At 39.4% G+C, this 21,214-nt stretch overlaps 1 pseudogene; it reads left to right on the top strand.

Moving 5' to 3' along the window:
* Window positions 1-9,325: 9,325 nt before the first annotated feature.
* LOC116751050 lies at window positions 9,326-9,766 on the top strand (annotated as a pseudogene).
* Window positions 9,767-21,214: the final 11,448 nt, after the last annotated feature.

The raw sequence follows: 21,214 nt of genomic DNA, 5'->3' as shown, positions 1-21,214 counted from the left end.
GCTACATCCTTCTCGGCAGCGAGCGGGAGCGTGGAGACCACAGTTTACTGAGTTGTCCCACTGGCTTATCGTTGGTGGCCATGCCCAAGGTTCACTTTTACATCTTGATTCGAGTCTGCATTCCAAATGCCCGCGGACTTCCTTGTGCCCAGTAAGCAAAGAAGCTCGCCGTTGGCCTGATGCTAGGAGAGCGTCCCGGGTAGACGCGCCTTTGTAGGGAGCAGGGGGCGGGGTGACAGGGGCACCAACCCTCCGGGAGAAGAGGGCCCCGCCTCCAGGCCACGCACCCCCCTGGTTGGAGGCAGCGCGGGGGCGGGGCGAGGTCCTGGCTCAAAGCCCAGGAGTGACCTTTCTTATTACAAGGGCTTTTTTAACTTTCAGAGCCTTGGAGTCTAGCCTTTCCGGGTTTCGGTGAGCCCCAGAATTAAGGAGTACAACGTCAAAAGGCATATGTGGACAAAGGGCTAAGAGTGCAAGGGGCTGGTGTAGGGGCGAGCTTTCAGTGACAGGACTGCGTTGGAGATTTAGGCTTGAGTTACAGAGAGACTTTTCTTGCTCTGCCTGAGAGTTGAAACCAAACTTTCAGAGTTGTAGAACCATAGCTGTCTGTTTGGCGTCTCCAGCCATAGCTTCACTTCGCTTACTGTAGGCAGTTTGCCCAAAATTGAAATCGTGTTCCCTCCAAAAGCTGATCTTCTCCCACTATTCCTTATTTTGATGAATGGCCCACCATAACCTAGATTCTCAAGCCAGAAATATGGGGGTTATTTCTGTCGTTCTTTTCGTACATCCTATTAATCAAAAAGACCTATTGACTCCATTTCCAAAAATAGGTAACTAATAAGAACCTACTGTATAGCATAGGGACCTCTACTCGATACTCTGTAATGCCCTATATGGGAAAAGACTCTAAAAAAGAGTGGATGTATGTATATGTATAACTGATTCACTTTGCTGTACAGTAGAAAGTACACAACATTGTAAATCAACTATACGCCAATAAAAGTTAATTTAAAAAAATCTCCAAATTACCCTCTCTTCAACATTTCCTCTGCATTACTTCTGGTCTCAATTTTTCCCAATAGGTTTCTATCTGTTACCCCTGCCCACCTACAATCAATTCTCAATTATGGGGCAGAGTGATCTTTCCATGATGTAAACATTTCTCTGGAGTAATCCTGCTTAAAATATTTTAAGCACAAAATTCAAACACCTAAATGTGCTCTGACTCCGCTTGCTTTCGTGCCCATACCCCATCTCCAATCTAGCTAGTACTTCTGTTGCCTGAGCAGTATTCAGTATAGTTCCCTGTGCTATACAGCAGAACCTTGTTGTTTATCCATTTTATATATAATAGTTTACACCTACTAACCCCAAACTCCCAATCCATCCCTCCCCACCCTCCTCCCTCTTTGCAACCACAAGTCTGCTCTATGTCTGTGAGTCTGTTTCTGTTTTGTTGATAGGTTCATTTGTGTTATATTTTAGATTCCACATATAAGTGATATCATATGGTATTTGTCTTTCTCTTTCTGACTTACTTCACCTAGTATAATCTCTAAGTCCATCAATGTAGTAAGCAACAAAATTAAGAACCATTCAAAGATACTGCCTATGGGCAACTTGTGTGTCAACATACGTTAATGGGTGTTTTTTATGTGCATGTGCTTACTTTTCTCTGCTGAACCTCTTTGTACTTACACTTTTTCTTATCAGTTCCACAGGAAAGAGAAAAGCTGGAATAGAAATTCAAAACAATAAGAAAATCATACATGGGTTGCTTTGTCTGTTAGTGCATAGACTCACTTTGGCTTGAGGAAACGTTTTGAAATTGATTTTAGAAAAGATTATCAAAGAGAACTTTAATAATGCACTTAATATTTGCAATGCCTATAGCACATAGCTCATTGTGTTTACTTTTTCTGATTTTGATCATCCTGGTTTAATAAAAGAAAACTATTAGGATATGGTTCATTTATGTTAGTTCATTAGCTATAACAACATTTGCAAACATTTCTGTTAACCTCAGAAATTAGAATTTAAACTTGATGTGATGCAGTATTAATGTTTCTTAATTTTTGTTGAGAAGAGAAAAAGAACTGCTTATCTGTAGACGATGTTGAAAGGTTTGTGATTTTCCTGTCATTTTATGTATTTTATTTTTGCTATTTCCTGATTATCTTTTTCAATGTTTCTAGTTTTATTTTGTTGTGAGACATATCATGGGAGAAGGCATAGGTTTTTACCAAAATTTGTTTCCAGGAACTTGATTTTTATCAATGAAACATTTTTTTTTTTTGCGGTACGCGGGCCTCTCAATGTTGTGACCTCTTCCGCTGCGGAGCAGAGGCTCTGGACACGCAGGCTCAGCGGCCATGGCTCATGGGCCCATCCGCTCCGCGGCACGTGGGATCCTCCCGGACCGGGGCATGAACCCGTGTCCCCTGCATCAGCAGGCAGACTCTCAACCACTGCACCACCAGGGAAGCCCTCGATGAAACATTTTAAAAAAACTTTTATTTCAGTTGTTTTTGCTTTTTGTTTGTTTGCTTTGTTTAGTTTTTCCTTTGTTGGACAAACACTAAGTAATTTTATATGCACTAAAAAGTAACTTCAACAATGACTCTCTGTATAGTTTGACAACTTTTCTGATTTAAGGAGAAGAGCTATGATGGTGTGACTCTGGAATGTCACATATAAATGTGGGTAAGTTCAGACACAAATATATAACAAATACCTCCTCTCAGTGATCATTACTTCTTCAACCTCCACTCCCCAGGAAGCTACTTAATGTGTTACAGGAGTGATGCTGGCCTCTTAAGTCCAATAGATTTTAGCTCAGATAGTGGCTCTGATGCCCGTATTTGGGTAATTGCAGGAACATGTTTCTTTGTTATTGGAATATGGTATGTTAATGACTTATTCGGTTGGGTGGTGGGATATAAACAGAAAAACCCATATGGCTTCTATATACAATTTCTTTTCTTTTGGAAAGATGGTATAGAGTAAATATTAACACTTCAATTGAGACAGATCTGTTTTACTTTTTACTAATTCCATTATTCCCTCAAATTGTTTCACTTCCCTGAACTTAAGTTTCTCAGTTAAGATATGTGGGAAAGGTAAACACTGACTACTCTGGCTATAATATTGTTATTTTTGAGACATCAGCTTTCCTAGGCAAATATCAATTGCATTCAACAAATGGACGATAGTATTTGTTAGGCAGGTTTTACAGCAGTACTGAGAAGTAACAAATCTAACATTTGTTTTAATGTTTTTTAATGTTTTTTTGCTGTGGTAAAGTCACGTAGTATAAATCATACTATTTCAACCCTATTCAACCACACAGTTCAGCGGCACTAAGTACTCTCACATTGTTGTGCAGCTCTCACCATCATCCATCTCCCGAATTTTTCACCTTCCTAAACTGAAACTCTGTCCCCATTAAACACTAACTCCCCATTCCCCCTCCCCCACCCCCCCACCTCCAGGCCCCTGGCATCTACCAATGTACTTTCTGACTCTATGAAGTTGACTATTCTAGGTACCTTGTATAAGTGGAATCAAACAGTATTTGTCTGCACCTAATGTATGTTGGGATGCATTTTTAAGGTTAACTTAATATATGTCCTGCAAACAGATTGCACCTTCTTTTTTTTCCCCCCATGCTATACAGTAGGCCCTCACCAGCCATCTACTTCATACATAGTAGTGTACATATGTCAATCCCAATCTCCCAATCCATCCCACTCCCCTCTCCCCACTTGGTGTCCATACGTTTGTTCTCTACATCTGTGTCTCTATTTCTGCTTTGCAAATAGGTTCATCTGTCCCATTTTTCTATATTTCACATATATGTGTTGACATATGGTATTTGTTTTTTTCTTTCTGACTTACCCCACTCTGCATGACAGTCTCTAGGTCCACATCTCTGCAAACGGCACGGTTTTGTTCCTTTTTATGGCTGAGTAATATTCCATTGTATATATTTACCACATCTTCTTTATCCATTCCTCTGTTGATGGACATTTAGGTTGCTTCCATGTCCTGGCTATTGTAAATAGTGCTGCAATGAACATTGGGGTGCATGTATATTTTGGAATTATGGCTTCTGGGTGTATGCCCAGGAGGCAGATTGCTGGTTCATATGGTAGTTCTATTTTTAGTTTTTTAAGGCACGTCCATACTGTTCTCCATAGTGGCTATATCAATTTACATTCCCACCAACAGTGTAGGAGGGTTCCCTTTTCTCCACACCCTCTCCAGCATTAATTGTTTGTAGATTTTTTGATGATGGCCATTCTGACTGGTGTGAGGTGATACCTCATTTTGGTTTTGATTTGCATTTCTCTAATAATTAGTGATGTGGAGCATCTTTTCATGTGTTTGTTGGCCATCTGTATGTCTTCTTTGGAGAAATGTCTATTTAAGTCTTCTGCGCATTTTTTGATTGGGTTGTTTGTTGTTTTGATTTTGAGCTGCATGAGCTGTTTGTATATTTTGGAGATTAATCCCTTGTCAGTTGCTTTGTTTACAAATATTTTCTGCCATTCTGAGGGTTGTCTTGTTTATGGTTTCCTTTGCTGTGCAAAAGCTTTTAAGTTTAATTAGGTCCCATTTCTTTATTTTTATTTTTATTTTCATTACTCTAGGAGGTGGGTCAGAAAACGTCTTCTGTGATTTATGTCATAGTGTTCTGCCTATGTTTTTCTGTAAACGTTTTATAGTGTCTGGCCTTACATTTAGGTCTTTAATCCATTTTGAGTTTTTTTTGTGTGTATGGTGTTAAGGAGTGTTCTAATTTCATTCTTTTACATGTAGCTGTCCAGTTTTCCCAGCACCACTTGTTGAAGAGATTGTCTTTTCTCCATTGTATATTCTTGCCTCCTTTTTCATAGATAAGGTGACGATAGGTGTGTGGATTTATCTCTGGGCTTTCTGTCCTGTTCCACTGATATATATTTCTGTTTTTGTGCCAGTACCATAGTGTCTTGATTACTGTAGCTTTATAGTATAGTCTGAGTCAGGGAGCCTGATTCCTCCAGCTCCGTTTTTTCTTTTTCAAGATTGTTTTGGCTATTCGGGGTCTTTTGTGTTTCCATACAAATTGTAAAATTTTTTGTTCTAATTCTGTGAAAAATGCCACTGGTAATTTGATAGGGATTGCATTGAATCTGTAGATTGCTTTTGGTAGTATAGGTATTATCACAATATTGATTCTTCCAATCCAAGAACATGGTATATCTCTCCATCTGTTTGTGTCGTTTTTGATTTCTTTCATCAGTATCTTATAGTTTTCTGAGTACAGTTCTTTTGCCTCCTTAGGTATTTATTCCTGGGTATTTTATTCTTTTTGTTGCAATGGTAAATGGGATTGTTTCCTTAATTTCTCTTTCTGATCTTTCATTGCTAGTGTATAGGAATTTTACATCAGGAAGTGTTTAATATAGCCACTATGAAAAACAGTATGGAGGTTCCTCAAGTAATTAAAGATAGAACTGCCATATGATCCAGCAATTCCACTTTTGGGTGTATACCCAAAGAGAACAATATCATTATGTTGAAGAGACATCTGCACTGTCATGGTCATTGCAGCATTATTTCATAGTCAAGACATGGAAACAACCTAAGTGTTGACAGCCAAATGGATAAACAAATTGTGATACACACACACACACATCAGAATATTATTCAGCCATGAATAATTGAACTTTGAATTCATGAGTATTTCATGAATAATTGAACTTCTTTCAATTGATATGTCTGTGAGTTTCATTTATATTGTTGTACGTGGATTTTGATTTTTATTCTCATTGTTACATACTACTATTATGGACGTATACCACAGTTTATTTATCCATTCTAGTGTTGATAGGCATTAATAGTGTAGTTGGCAGTTTTGGCCTATTATAAACAGTGATGTTATAAACATTCTAGTTCCTATACTTTTGTAAATCCATCTATGTATTAGGTGTACACCTAAGACGGAAGGAAGAAAATAGAGAACAAAATTATATAGTTCTAAAATTAAATGTCTTTAAAATATAAATAATAGATGATAGACTCACACATGACCATCTACTTAAGCAAATAATCTGAAATATTTTCCATTAGATATCACACATGGCTCTACTGATGTTCAAAGAGAGAAAATTTAACCAAATAGACTTAAATGAAATTAAACACATCTTTGTCTGTCTTTGATGATTCAAATGTACCCTGGAAGGACCTTACATATATAAATAAAAGTTGTTAATTTTGGACGGTCACAGTGGTGAAAGACTGTTTAGAATAGATCAGTTTAAGCAGATTGCATTATATAAACTGAAAAAATCCAGCTCCAGGGAAATTTTTTAGAGTATGTAAAGTTTTGTCTTTTCATCTTTATTTTCACTTAAGAAAACTTTTTTTTCTGAAAATAATTGGCTCTGAAAAGTATCTTTTAATAAAGATTTTAAAAAACGTTTTTCTAAACCTCTAACCCGTAAAAAAACTCACTGAATTACAATATGCCTGCATTAATTTCCATCTACTGTTAATTTAAAACGCAGTGGATTTTCTTAAACTAAACATACTGTGTAACCAGCACTGAGATCCAGAAATAGGTCATTACTGTACTACAGTACTATACGACCTGCAGTTGCTGAATCTATGGATGCAGAACTGTGTATAAGGAGGAACCACATAGAGGGATGGCCGATTATAAGTTATACTCAGATTTTCAGCAGTGTGGAGGGTTGTTCAACAATTCTCTCATTGTTCGAGGGTCAACTGTACATTGTGATTCAGCTTCTCCTTCTGCCAGATTCTGCCTTTCTCACATTCTTCCAGGTGAACTTCCTAAGAGCATTGTCCATCAACTTTCCCATTAAAAATCCCCATTTTCAGGAAACCCGATCTAAGAAAGTACCAGCACAAATCCCAGAACATCCATATGGAGAACTATTAGGCTTGCTAAGGAATGAGGAAAACTATGTGCTCCCGTTGCTGCAGGATTTGGCTGATATGTACCAATATACCATGAGGAGACAAGAGTAGATGCACAGGATTGTATATGTTAAGGATGCTGAATGAAGGGGAACAGAACAAAAAAGAAAGTTGTGGATGGGGGAGTTTATCAATATGGGAGATAGTCCTGTGAGATAGAATTTAACACTCTGGCATCTACAGTGGGAGATCATGCTATTCTCTCCTAGGATAGCTATTAGAAACGTAAAAAAATACTGACACAGTAAATTAGGTAGGAATGTCGGAGTTATCAGGGCTGATGATGGAAAAAGGATTCAAAGATTCAGAAAGAGAGGTAGGTAGGATATATTACATAAAGCTGGATAAACAGCTGACAGTATTTCATGCGAAGACCTAGAGGACATGCCAGATGACAGTACTAAGCAAGTAACTGGTGAAAGGGGAACAAAAATTGTTTAGGAGCTCAGGGATGGCTGTTATCTCTAGGCAAAGAATAACAGTAAGAGATGCTGTTTTAGGACTGGGAATCATGATAGCAATTAATTTGATTGCATCTCAAAATAACAAAGAGGAGATGGTAGTGCTTAGCAATCAAAAGCAAGGTAAGTGCAATTATCACAACGAGCAACAAGATCTGAGTGGCAGATGAGGAAGCTTGACTCACAGTGAGAGAAATGGTTAACAGGATATGTTAGTCCTTACAGAAATATGAATATGCAGCAAGCAAGCATTTTGCATAATATGTACAATCAAAATAAATAAAAATAAATGATGAGGCAGAGGGAAGCTGCCCATTAAAAAGCCACAAGTTTTTCTTCCTAGATTCCGGATGTGATCTGATTCTCAGACCATGAACCCATTGACTGGAAGAGAGGCCTATGATGAAAGATCATTTTTCACTGTGACAAATGTATAACAGTAATTCCCCTGTACTTTACCTAGGTGACCCCTGAACTTTAATTCAGGTGCCTCAGCACTGGGAAAAGGGAAATGTCCAGATCATTCAAGGGTTGATGTATACATGAACATAGTGAGGACAGAAATTCCATATATTAAAAGGAACAAAATAGAATGTCTGGAACCCAAAATACGTTATGTGCAGATTAAACACCGCAGAAAAAATATCAGTGAGCTTAAAGACATAACAATAGAAATTATCCATACAGATATATTTAGCTTTGGTGAAATATGGGATGGTACTAAGAAGTCTAACAATAGTGTTATTAGAGTTCCAGGAAGGAGGTGGACAGGAATTGAATAAATAATGGCTAATATTTTCCAAATTTGTTCAAAATTTTAAGGCTGCATGTCCTAGAAGCTCAAAAAATTCTAATCAAGAAAAAGAAAAGCAAAGGCACATAATTCAAATTTTATAAAATCATTGTTAAAGAGAAAATTTTAAAAGCATCCAGAGAAAAGAGAGATTAAGTGCAGGAGAATTACCATAAGAAAGTTGTTGACTTTTTATCAGAAATAATGCAAACCAGAATATTTTGGAACAACATCTTTAAAATGTTGAAAAAAGGTCTGTCAACCTAAAATTCTATATCCAGAAAAAATATTCTTCAGAAATGAAGCTAAAATAAAAATATGTCCAGGAAAAGAAAAACGTGGAGAATTCATCACCCAAAGATCTGCACAAAAAGAAAATTTACAGTAAATTTCTTCAGGCTGAAGAAAGAGTAAACCAGAGTTTTACTAAGAAATAAAAAAATACTGTGAATAGTCACTATGTAGGTAAATATTTTTTTTTTTTTTTTTTTTTTTTTTGTGGTGTGCGGACCTCTCACTGTTGTGGCCTCTCCCGTTGCAGAGCACAGACTCCGGACGCGCAGGCTCAGTGGCCATGGCTCATGGGCCCAGCTGCTCCGCGGCATGTGGGATCTTCCCGGACCGGGGCACGAACCCTTGTCCCCTGCATCGGCAGGCTGACTCTCAACCACCGCGCCACCAGGGAAGCCCTATGTAGGTAAATTTTTAAAAATTCCTTCATTTTAAAATTTCTTTAAAATGTATTTTATTGTTTAAATTATAAAATAATAATATATTTGTGGGGTTTATGCCAATGAAGATGTAGATTATTTGACAATAAAAGTATAAAGAAGAGGAGGGCATAATAGAAATATACCGTTATACGTTTCTTACATTAAAACTCAAGAGGCATGATGTTACTTGAAGAAAGACTGTGATAAGATGCATATTGCAAACCCTAGAGCTCCTACTGCATAAACTTAAAAGTTATAGCTAGTAAGACCATGGTAAAGAAAAATTGAATATTGAAAATATTTAAATAATCATAAAGAATGCAGGGATGGAGAACAAAACATATATGTGACACATCCTCCTCAGCATCATGGCCACCCTCAGACCTCTCATGAAGCCAAAGATCAAAAAGAGAACCAAGAAATCCATCCAGCACCAGTCAGACTGATATGTCATAATAAAGAAGAACTGGCAGAAGCCCAGGGGCATGACAATAGGGAGCGCAGGAGATTCAGGGGCCAGATTTTGATGCAAATTTGGTTACTGGAACAGCAAGAAAACAAAGCACTTGTTGACCAGTGACTTCTGAAAGTTTCTGTCCACAGTGTCAAGGAGCTTGAAATGCTGCTGATGTGGAGCATATATTACTGGGCTGTGATTTCTCACATCGTCTCCTCTAAGAATCACAGAGCCATTGTGGAAAGAGCAGCCTAGCCAGCTGTCAGTCATCAATCCCAATGCCAGGCTGCACAGTGAAGAAAATGAAGAGACAGCTTGTGTGCACATTGTATTTGTGTTAATAAAACCATAAAACTCAAAAAAGTGTACATATAGGACAAATTGAAAACAAATAGCTGGATGGTACACTTAGTAACAACCATGTAAATCATTAGATTAATTATAAATGCTCTAAACTTTCTAAAACAAAACCAAAGAATACTACACTGGATTTAAGTGCTAAATCCAATTTTATATCATCTAGAGGAAGTGCATTTTAAATATGGAGTTACAGATAGTCCAACAGTAAGAGAATGGGAAAATATACAGAGAAGTCCTCACAACCAGGAATATTGACAAAGATGAGAAGGGGAATTCCATAAAAATGAAAGTGTCAATTCTGAATCCCTGTGAACCTAATACCAGAAATTCATAAATCTATGAAGCAAAAACTGAGAAAAATCTGCAAGCAAAATTAGACAAATCCACATTACAGTTGAAATTTCTGCAGAAAATTACTAAGGATATAAAAGATGTGAATAAAATATCAACCAGCAGGACATACCTGAAATTTATAGAAGAATTCACCAAACAATGGAACATACAAAGTCTTTTTCAAAGAGCACATTCAACAGGTGGAACAAAAAATAAAATTAATTAATGAATAACTGAAAAAAAGAAACTGAACAGTTGTTTGGGGCACCTTCCATCTGATTTCACATTAAATGGAGGCATATTGTGGAAATGAATCCTTAGTGGTTATCCAGACTTTAAAAGCACTCACATCAGTTATTAAAGCTAATAGGAGCAATTTCAGTTTAAAAGCAGGACTTCCTGTCCACTTAATACTACAGTAGTATTGACTACATTACTTGGAAATACCCTATGTCTAATTTTCCATTCCTTAACTGGAGGAGAATATTGTCTCGAATACAGATGCCTCAGATACCTTGTAATTTTATGTAACCAATTTCAATGGACTTTATGCCATTTTTAGCTTGTCACCTATGTGTGATTATCCCAGAAAACAATCTTTTTTCCCCCAAACTCACTATTTATGTACTTATGTTTAAACTAATTACTGAACCTTAGTACTTCCCCATTGAAGAATGGGCTTATAAGTATACTTCCTCATGATTATATGATTTTTAGACTAGATGGTTTATTTGGTAGATTTCCTAGCATCATCTCCCTGGGCTCTAAGTTATTTAATACATTAATTTTGGGCAGTTCATCATGATGGTGTTAATTTTTTATTATAGCCTATTTAGTAGTTTTATCTTCTAAGATCACAATGATTTTCTTTGATATTTTCTTAAACAAATTGTGGTATATCCAAACAATAAAAAGAAACAAACTACTAGACACACAGCTTTGACGAATCTCAAAAAATGTGCTGAGCTACCTAGGACACAAAAGAACACATACCATATGAACCCATGTATATACTATTACAGAAGAGGTAAACCTAATCTATAGTAATCTCTGGCCTAGGCAACAACTGATAACATATCAGTTGTTGCCTAGGCCAGAGGTGAGGGTGGGTAAAATGCAAATGGATACAAGGAAAATTTGGGGGGTGATGGAAATATTCTGTATCCTGATAGGGTTGATGATCATATGGGTGTATACATTTGACAAGGTCACCAAACTGCAAACTTAAAATAGGTGCTTTTTTATTGCATGTAAGTCACACTTCAGTAAAGTTTATAAGGAGAAACAAACAAACAAAAAACTATTGTGTAGGGAGAATGGAAGCAGGGAGACCAGCTAAAGTGCTGTGAATAATCTGAGCAATGATGGTTTAAACAGTAGAAATGGAAAACAAGAAGATAGATTTAGGATATGTTTTGAAGGCAAATTGTACATGATATGTTGATAATTTATATATGTACGTTTGAGAATGAGGATTCTGATAGACAGTGAGAAATAAGGAAAAATCCCTGAAAGTTTGGCTTAAAAAATTTGATAGTGTTATTTATTCAAAACAGTTCATCTGAGAAAAGAGTTTGGTAATTGAGTTCTATGAAGAATCAAGAGTACTATTTTGGCTGTGTTAATTTTAAGATGCTTTTTAAAAACACCTGTGGGAGGGCTTCCCTGGTGGCGCAGTGGTTGAGAGTCCGCCTGCCGATGCAGGGGACACGGGTTCGTGCCCCGGTCCGGGAAGATCTCACATGCCGCGGAGCGGCTGGGCCTGTGAGCCATGGCCGCTGAGCCTGTGCGTCTGGAGTCTGTGCTCCGCAATGGGAGAGGCCACAACAGTGAGAGGCCCACTTACCACAAAAAAAAAAAAAAACGAAAAAAAAAACGAAAAAAAACACCTGTGGACAAATATCCAGCAGGGTGTTGGGTATACGATTCTGGAGTTCTAGGGCATGTTTGAATCTTAAGGTACAGATGTGGAAGTCATAGCAGACAAGTTCTATTTAAAGCCATAGGCTTGAAAAAATGTCGCCTAGAGAGCCCAGGACATTTAGTGGTGGAGGAGGAGAAAATGAACCAGCAAAGGAGACTGTGATGAAGCAGCTAATAATGCAGGCACTCAGATACAAGCACATGGGGTTGTAGACATTAAGAGATGAGAGAGTTTTGTGAAGAAAAGTGAGCAGTTATGTTGGAAGCAATGGAAAGGTCTGGTTAAGGAAAGAACGGTGATCACTGGATAAATTTTTGTGTGTGTGACCCTGACAAGATCTTTTTCTGGAATAGAAGGGGTGGAAACTTGATTGGACCGGATGTAGAAGATCATATTGACATGACTATATTTGTCAAGAAAATGTACAGTGAATTGGGAAGGAATGGAAGAGTGGTGGGAAGATGATTCAGGTCAAAGTCATGGGAGGTTTTATTTGACTTGATTTGAAAAAAACCAATATTAGTGCTTGTTTGTATGCTGGTGGTAATATTCCATCAAGAACTGAGAATTGGTTGAAGCAGGAGAGGGAGTGTTTGAGGAAAGTCTTTGAGAAAACATGGAATGCAAACCCCAAGTGGAGGAATTTGTATTTGATACCATGCTTCATTTTGGGATACATAGCATTATGCTAAGAGAATGTATTGATGTCATTGTGCTCTATGCTTTAATACTCAATTTAGAACTAAAAAAGAAGACTGAGAAAGATAAGGTTTGGTTCAAATTAAGATTCGGTTAACATTCTCTGATTTCTTTTTTGGTTTGGAACACACAATTTTCCCAGTTTTGCCTATCCTTCAGGAATATCTTGCCTTCATTAGATAACTACTATAAAGTTAAAATGAAAAGAGAGCATTTTCTAAAGGTTATACTATTTAAGGTTGTATTTGTTGAAGGAAAAAAAATCTGAACAATTTTATCCTGATGGGAAAAATAGTTTCACCTGAGCCACAAATGAGACGAAACAAAAGACAGAATCTGAGAGTTTGTTTGCAGGGTCTTCTGTTCAAAAGAATACAGCCCTTTGAAAAATCTGCAACCATAGTAACAGCCATTCCCAGTCCTGTGATCTACAGAGCAACCATAGTAACAGCCATTCCCAGTCCTGTGATCTACAGAGCATAGGACCCTGTTAGGTGTCACAAAATTATACACCATTGCACGCCAGTCACTAGTGAAAGGTTGAATTTTTTTTTTGTTTGATTGCTTTGGGTCTTGGTTGCTGTGCGCGCGTTTTCTCTAGTTGCGGCGAGCAGGGGCTACTCTTGGTTGCGGTGCACGGGCTTCTCATTGTGGTGGCTTCTCTTGTTGCGGAGCACAGGCTTTAGGCACACGGGCTTCAGTAGTTGCGGCACATGGGCTCAGGAGTTGTGGCTCGTGGGCTCTAGAGAGCAGGCTCAGTAGTTATGGCGCATGGGTTTAGTTGCTCCGAGACATGGGGGATCTTCCCGGACCAGGGATTGAACCTGTGTCCCTTGCATTGGCAGGCGGACTCAACCACTGGGCCACCAGGGAAGTCCAAAACGTTGACTTTTTATTGTCAGTTCTTGAACAGCCACTAACAATCATTTGGAGCTAATGACACACTCTTCATCTAATGTGGTGAATGGAGCTAATGAAATAGTTAAGGGCCAGAGCAAGAAGTGAGGAAAAAAGCTGTGACTTTAAAATCCCAAGAAACAAAGGATGTCTTACAAATGAGAAGAAAACTTGAGATTGTGAAAGCCTGAGGTCGGGTCTCAGGAAAAAAGAGTGTGAAAAAAGCAGATTATTTTCCCAAATACTGGCATTTAATCTTCTAGTACTTCCACGGGGGTGACCACCAAGATCGTGAGAGGATCTCCTACTCTTGCTGGTAGATCTGCAGAGCTTGGGCTATCCCCTCACTCCTTCTCCTACCTCCTTCAAACATAGATAATAACACTAAAACAGGTGTATCAGCGAGGATCCTTTAGGTGCAAGTCACTAAATAAACTAAAAGTGGCTTAAACAACGAGAATAATTCGCTCCCTCGCATAACAGGAAGTCCCAAGGTAAGCTCTATCAGAGTTGGTTACCTGCTCAGCTCTATGATGTGAGGGCTCCTGTCACTCTCTCTGGGAGTCTCTTGACTTTCCCCTTTGGGGCACAAAAAGAATACAAGTAGCTCCTAACATAGAGGCCTCACGTGGCAGTGCCAAAGGCAGGAACAATTGAGTCCCTATTTTATTTCTCCTTTTTTAATTATGAGGAAAACAATCCCAGAGGCCTCTCACTAGACTTTCCTCTTTGTCTTGTTTTTCTAATACATGACCATGTGTAACAAATCACTGATAAGGGAAATGCAATTATAATGGCTGGCATAGACTGATGAGCATCTACCCCTGGGGGTAGGGAAGCCCCTTAAAGATACACAAAAAACTAGTTCCTAAATAAAGCTGGGTTTCTGTCAGCAGAGTAGAAAGGATAACTGTGACCGCTGAGAAGAGGGGGCAATGCATGCACAGTGATTAGCAGAGTGACTGGTGCCCAAATGCACTTAACAAATATTAGCTGCTATTATTGTCCTATCAAGCCGCTCTTATGGGAAATACAATAGAAGAGCCCAGCCTCACACCCCAGACTACGTATTCTGACCGCCATCCAATCTGTCATCAAATAGTACAGTTAACCCTTAGCTGTAGCTTTACTTTCTTTCCTTGACTATAAATCCTTTTCCCTTGTCATCCTGTTTGTCTCAAAAAGTAGTAGCTAATGAGTTGTCTGCCTCCAGCCTCATCGATTTTCAAAAACTTTGCATATTGTAGCCAGACTGATCTTTCTAAAGACAGATCTAATCATGTCACCATCTTCCTTAAGAGCTTATCACAATTCCTCATTGCATTACATCTGAAGGTTGAACTCTTCAGAATCATGTCCATGTAGTTGTTCTTCAATGCATGTGGAGGGAGGCTCCTCTGTCCTTCAGCTCCACCATATGGAACATGCAGTCCCCTTAGTGCAGGAGGAGAGAAACAGAAGACTCCCAAGTAGGGTCTCCATTGTCCACGAAGAGTGAGGTGCCCAGCCCATGTATAAGGGGCTGAGAAGTAACATCTTGCATTCACCCAGAAGGGGAGGAGGACATACTTTTAGGGAACACTATTGTAATAGATCCAGAGATGTGCCTCCCAGATCCCCCTTCAGGGAAGGGCTTGCTGCCCAATTTCAGAGAATTTGTCTCAGTGGCTGAGAGCTGCTTTGCCTGCGGTCACGCCTTTCCTGGGGTAGCCAGGCAGAGGGGTAAAGACATGGCCGTTTTGGCCCATGCACATAACTCCAAGAGGCACTGGTCACTCGAGGACTCCCTGCTGGGGTGGCCAGGGCTTCCTTGTGCTTGCTTCACAGTTCGACTTCTTCCTCTTCTCTATCCTGTTTCACTGTTTCTTTCATATGTTTTGATCCTTTATGAACACCTTGTACCCCATACTCTACATGGTATCTGCTTCTGGAAATTACAACCTGCAACAACTAGTAATTTTGAGCAGAAAGTCCTTTAACCCTCAACTCTCTTTTCTCCCTCAATGATCATTATCTAAGTTGAAAAATTTTCACTCCAGATTTATAGAAATACAGTTACCTGAATACATCACCAAAATTTCGCAGATAAAATACAAATTATTAAGTAATTACATGCTGCCAAGTGCTTTTTTTAAAATAAATTTATTTATTTTTGGTTGTGTTGGGTCTTCGTTGCTGCGCGCGGGCTTTCTCTAGTTGCAGAGAGCGGGGGCTACTCTTCCTTGTGGTGCGCGGGCTTCTCATTGCGGTAGCTTCTCTTGTTGCAGAGCACGGGCTCTAGGCGCACAGGTTTCAGTAGTTGTGGTGCATGGGCTCGGCAGTTGTGGCTCGCGGGCTCTAGAGTGCAGGCTCAGTAGTTGTGGCACACAGGCTTAGTTGCTCTGCGGCATGTGGTATCTTCCCGGACCAGGTATCGAACCCATGTCCCCTGAACTGGTAGGCGGATTCTTAACCATTGTGCCACAAGGGAAGTCCCCAAGTACTCTTTTTTGTTTTGTTTTTCTTTTTTACTCTCTCATTCTCTCTAAGGTTCCCTATGAGTAGATAGATGCGTAGAAGAAAAGTCATCTGCCCAGACCCAATAGTTATTAAACCAGGGAGTTCAGACTCTGATCCTCTTTTGTCCTTTATAACTTTACAGCCTGTTTCCTTTATAACTAGTTTAAACCACCACTGCCTGGAGCACCCTTTCCCCCTTCTCTTTGAGGGGCTCACTGGTACTCACTTAGGTCAGCATCAGTACCTCCAAAAAACTTCCAAAGTTATCCCCTATCCTTGCATGGGCTGTCATGCTGTGTTCCGATAGCTAATACCCAAACATTTATCCCCATCTTGGTACTTATCAATACTGTATTATAGTCGTCGTTGCCTGTCGAGCATCTCTAATGGCTGACCAGCGCCTGGTGCATCCTTCTTTACCTACTTCTTGAAAGGATTTTTAGTGATTTAGTGTCAGCATGTAGTAGGTACTGAAAAGTGTTTACTGAGTGAATTTAATAATGCTCTTTTCTTTCTCTAGTTTTGCACTAACTCTATCATCCTAGGAGATTCAGTTAAAAGAGGAAAAAATACTGCCATTCTAGAATGTATGCAACAAACATCTGCGAGTCTAAAGGAATTTGGTTCATTAATATTTCTTTTCCAGTTCTGATAGTTGGCTATACTCGTGGCTGACTACACAGTGTGACGTAGCACAGATAACTTGAGGAGGGCAGAGGTGTCTAGTGAATGGAGAACTCTTCCTAGACAGAACTATTTTCTGTTCATTTTTTTTTTTCACAAATCCATGTTCAACATCTATGACATGCAAGACCCCTCAGGTATTACTATCTCAGTCTAGATAATCACATTCAAGATGTATGTGTGTAACAGGAATTATGATATGAGTATTCACATTCTGGTTCTCTTTCCTGCCCCCAAATACTATCCCCATTGATTTTATTTGCAATTAAGCAAGATGAGGGGAGAAATATTCTGAGCAAAATGTTTTATTGTCTGATAGCAAATGAAAATTATGCAAGTGGAAAAAAACTGAACCACTCTACAAAAGAACCATGTTGGGAGATTATAATATCCTTCATGGAACAGTACTTTATTAAAAGCCAGAAAAAATATTTTATCAATGGTAGCATCCAAAAATCTGCCATTAATCTATGACAGGGATGCCAATGAGAGTATCATCTTCCAGGTAGAAAGTTCATTTACTTAACTGAATAAAAAGAGAGTATTTTATAGCATTTTTATTTCACTCCTCATTGCTATGTGCTTTAAATAAGACAATTGCCCTTATTTTTCATAGAAAAATAAAAAAACACATGTACATTGTCTATGCAATTTAAAATAAAATATGTACATATTTTATTGACTTCATTTTAATTATTATTAAATATACAAATATAAAGACATGACATGAGAACCCACTTTGTCTTGCACAATATTTAATAACTACGTCCTATAAATGGGTGTGACCAAGAGAGTTCCACGTTGTGACAAGGTGGGCAAGGTGAAGATTACAAGTAACACTCACTCAATTGTTGGCCTGCAGAAACCAGTGCTCAGGTGGATGTCAAAGTCAGGCCACGTTTCCCAGCTGTGACGACAGCCTTTCTACTCCATTTTTGGACACTCTTCACATTTTAAAAAAGTACACCCACCAGGTTCCCCTCGCTCCCTCCTGAATTTTTTCCTTCCCTTTTGTCTTTGTGTCTTTCTGCCTTTCCTCCCATCTGGCTTTCCATCCAATTCTCTCTCCTTTCTTCAAACTAGTATCCAGCACCTGCTCTGAGTTCAGCCACATTCTGACCCGGAGGGATACAAAGATGAATAAGTCAGCCGATTATTGTTTCCAGGGGCCTTTATTTTTGCCTCTCTTCTCATTTTAGACCTAACATTTGCTTTCCTATCTATCACAATAGGGCTTCAAACTATTGAAGTTTCTGTAACTGTCTCCTTCCAAATCAAAAAGTTACTCCTTTACTGTTACATTGGATCACATCAGAATATGTTCCACTTATGTGCAAGGGATGCAAATGGAATAAGGATGTCCCTCACAGACAAATTTTCATATTTTCAGCATCCTGGGTTATGTTTATCCTTAAAGGATATATCTACCTGTAAGAATTGTGGGTTCTAGGTAAGACGTATTTTTGAGGACGTAGGTCTTGAGAAAAGGATTTGTGAATGTTGTTCAGAGTTGAGCTCATGGAGAGAGAGGGTTTGGGAAGCAGTCGGTCCTCTGGTCCATTCCCAGCTTGGCCATTTACTAGTTATGTGAAGCTGAGACCCTCCGTTTCCTCATCAGAATTCAGTAATGGGAATTAAATCAGCTGCAATTTGTAAGGTGTTATAAGTTAATGTCTGTGTTATAATTCTTAAGCTATTCCTACCCTAAATTTCTCTTCATGTGCTTGTCTAAAACCTCATTAATGAGGAGTTGGATCCTTAGCATATATTATTATTATTTCTAGATGCTTCTCGTTTTTTGCCAGTGTGCATGGCTAAAAAGCAGTGTGATGTGCTTAAGTTGGCTGATTCTACCTCTGAAAACCTGATTGTGAGCGTTTCTTCCCAAATTCACATTGCAGTGTCATTAAATTGATAGCTTGAAATAGGTCATATTGGGAAAATTTATAGCGTGGAAATTAACAAACACTACAAAAAAAGGCTCTGTTTTCTTCTGGAGGGAGAAAAAAAAATTGTTAACCCTTTACTAGCATACCACTGCCAAGAGTCCAGGCAGAGACTGAGAGAAAATCCTCTTTTTTCTTTTCCCAAATAACAGAATAGGACACGACAAGTCCCGAGTTTCCATTTCCCTGTGACTGTGCTTCTGCTAGGAGGGGAACATATTTCCGAATTCTCTCCAAACCCAACTCTACCTTCTGATCAAGGTGGCCTTAATGTTCTCTGCTGCCTTTTGTTTCCAGAGTTGAGTTCAGTTTCTCTCCATGATTGCAGTAGTCTTGACCCCTAAGCAATAGTATTTTTTTTTTTAATTTTTAGTGTTGGCTGCATTGGGTCTTCATTGCTGCACACGGGCTTTCTCTAGTTGTGGCGAGCGGGGGCTACTCTTCATTGCGGTGCGTGGGCTTCTCACTGTGGTGGCTTCTCTTGTTGCAGAGCACGGGTTCTAGGTGCTCGGGCTTCAGTATTTGTGGCACGTGGGCTCACTAGTTGTGGCTCACGCGCTCTAGAGCACAGGCTCAGTAGTTGTGGCGCACAGGCTTAGTTGCTCCGCGGCATGTGGGATCTTCCTGGACCAGGGATCGAACCTGTGTCCTTGCATTGGCAGGCAGATTCTTAACCACTGCACCACCAGGGAAGTCCCTAAAATAGTCTTGAATGAAGTCTTCCTTGCCTATTTAACCCCATCAATGCAGTTTTTCTTTGACACTGTCCCAGTTTTTTGACACTGACAATTCCATTTTTTTTTGCAATATCAATCTCTATTCACACCCCTCTTAAAGCATGTACAATATTTCATGCTCCTAACATGTAGTGCCTCTGAGCTGTCAAATTCTTTGACCATTTATTAGAGAGTCTGGCTTATTTTGTCTCTATGATAAAAAAAAGGACAGGTTGTCTGATATTTACAGAGAATCCCAGGTAAATTTTATTGGCATCGTTTGAAAAGTACTTAGTGGATTCTTTTTTAAATATAAAAACTATTTTCAAAGAACAGATTGAAAAATAGAAAGTTGTTCCCTTTTAGTTCCCCAAATTTTATCAGGTTCTGCAGGTTATTTCCCACAGCTGTGCTTTATGAGAGGCAATGAATCGTATTTATTCAGCAGCTTCTGTGGGGCTGTGAACGCTGAGCTCTAGCTCAGAATTAGCATAAGTAAGCAGCACATTCCCGGTTGTCAGGCACTTTTGAGCCTCCAAGTCACCCTCAAGGGAGGCATAACACAGACCAGCCTACAGTGCTTCCACCTATTTCAGCTCTGTGCTTGCTGCCCTACCGATCACTTTAAAATGCAGATATCTCCTTTACTATTTGAGGATTCATGCCTGCTTCTCCCTTTCTCATTAAATTATCCCTCCACCCACCCCACACCAAGGTGGGTCTCTGGATTGCAGACCAGTTGCCAAGAACCTTAAGAAGAACTGAAAACCTTTCACCTTCTACCCCACTTTCCTCTCCTTTTTTATTTGCTGTGGTCTCCGTGGCTGAGAACTATTTCTGGAGCCGTGCAGGCTGACAATCGAGCCTTAGTGTGCTTCTTACTTCAGCGTTTCACCCAAGTAGATCTCAATCTCATGCTGGCCTCCGGAATAGAGGCTCCTTAGAATATTTTGCTCCCTTCGCACCTGCCTTTAATGGTAACTAGAAGTAGATACAATGATCTCCAGGTGCACCTATAACCATCCTCAAACAATCTGGATTTCAATTATTCAGTTTACTGTGGCCAGGGACCAGGACTCACCTTTCTTAGGGAACTGTAAGTTCTACTTACTCCCTATTTCCTCTCCATTTGGGCTCTATACTGCCCTTCCTGTCCCCTGCCTCCCACCATCAAATCAGGAGAATCTTTGGCTGTCATGGTGTCATGGTAGGAAGTCTATCTCTAACTCTGTCTTCAAATCTATTCAGACTCAGGATTTTGCCTTTAGAATCCCAAATGCCTTCTTTTTGCTATAAAATTATTTTCTTTATGAATGTCTCACAGTTTAGGTGCGTGAATGGTGAAAAGGCCACGGTCTTATAAAAAAAACCCAAAAGATTAAAAGAGGAGAACTTCTGCTGATATTTCAAAATATGATGCCACCACATAAATACCATGCCGACTGAAGAAGGCATTTTAGTATAGATGCTGTCTTTTAGTATCTTTAAGCAGAAATCCACTTAAAAGCTATAGGGCTTCCCTGGTGGCGCAGTGGTTGAGAGTCTGCCTGCCGATGTAGGGGACGCGGGTTCGTGTTCCGGTCCGGGAAGATCCCACATGCCGCGGAGCGGCTGGGCCTGTGAGCCATGGCCGCTGGGCCTGCGTGTCCGGAGCCTGTGCTCCGCAACGGGAGAGGCCACAACAGTAAGAGGCCCGCGTACCACAAAAAAAAAAAAAAAAAAAAAAGATATAAAAGCCTAAG

The sequence above is a fragment of the Phocoena sinus genome, chromosome 3 (genome assembly GCF_008692025.1).
Source record: "Phocoena sinus isolate mPhoSin1 chromosome 3, mPhoSin1.pri, whole genome shotgun sequence".
In the NCBI taxonomy this organism is placed as follows: domain Eukaryota; kingdom Metazoa; phylum Chordata; class Mammalia; order Artiodactyla; family Phocoenidae; genus Phocoena; species Phocoena sinus.
Note: the sequence above shows the minus strand (reverse complement) of the source record. Positions and strands in the feature narration are given on the sequence as shown.